We start from the raw sequence: 913 nt of genomic DNA, 5'->3' as shown, positions 1-913 counted from the left end.
GAGAGTTAGAAACATCGATGAGAAAGAAACATCGATCAGCTGCCTCCTGCACATCCCCCAATGGGGAAGTGCCCGCAACCCAGGTACATGCCCTTGACCGGAATCGAACCTGGGACCTTTCAGTCCGCAGGCCGACACTCTATCCACTGAGCCAAACCGGTTTCGGCTAGACTTGTCTAAGTTTTGATCGTTCTTTGCTGATAGCTATTTAGATTACAAATAGGAATGTTTGGGGCTGTACATCCTCTAGAGAGGAATAAATTAGTACCTAGAATTTTCTATCAGGGATATAAAGCAACAGAAGGTTAGAGTAGATAGGAGAAATCAGCAATGAGATTAATCACAAAAACATGTTCCAGTTTCTTTCTTTCTTTTTCTTTTTCTTTTTATTGATTTGAGAGAGAGACAGACATTGATCTGTTGTTCCACTCATTGATGTTTTCATTGGTTGATTATAGTATGTGCCCTGACTGGGGACCGAACTCACAACCTTGGTGTACTGGGACAATGCTCCAACTGAGCTACCCAGCCAGGGCTATATTCTGATTTCTGAAATTCATGGAAGCATATCCAAAGCTATAAGCTTCTAGGACATCTTTTGAATTGATTTGCTAAAGTAGTTGCCTAGACATATATTGCTCTAGAGGATGTACATTAATGAGAGGTACATTATAGTTTTTTCTCCAAGAACCACAAAGTCATCTGGAAAGAGCAGCCCAGCTGGCTATCAGGATCACCAGTCCCAGTGCCTGACTACAGATTGAAGAGAGTGAACAGATAGTTCTGTTTGCAAACTATTTGTGTTAACTAAAGCTATAAACTACAAAATGGTAGACGGCACAAACTCAAAGTAAGGTGTCTATAAAATCCAAACACACGTATAAATAAAGCTTTTATATTCTGCCACAGTCAG

At 40.6% G+C, this 913-nt stretch overlaps 1 protein-coding gene across 1 annotated transcript in view; it reads left to right on the top strand.

Moving 5' to 3' along the window:
* The window catches only part of EMC7 (ER membrane protein complex subunit 7), a gene marked incomplete at its 5' end in the record, with an annotated part of 19720 nt that overhangs the window by 9214 nt on the left and 9593 nt on the right, over window positions 1–913 (top strand). The gene's annotated exons all lie outside the window — the stretch shown is intronic.

This window comes from Myotis davidii, unplaced genomic scaffold, assembly GCF_000327345.1.
Source record: "Myotis davidii unplaced genomic scaffold, ASM32734v1 scaffold46, whole genome shotgun sequence".
NCBI classification, from domain to species: Eukaryota; Metazoa; Chordata; class Mammalia; order Chiroptera; family Vespertilionidae; genus Myotis; species Myotis davidii.
Note: the sequence above shows the minus strand (reverse complement) of the source record. Positions and strands in the feature narration are given on the sequence as shown.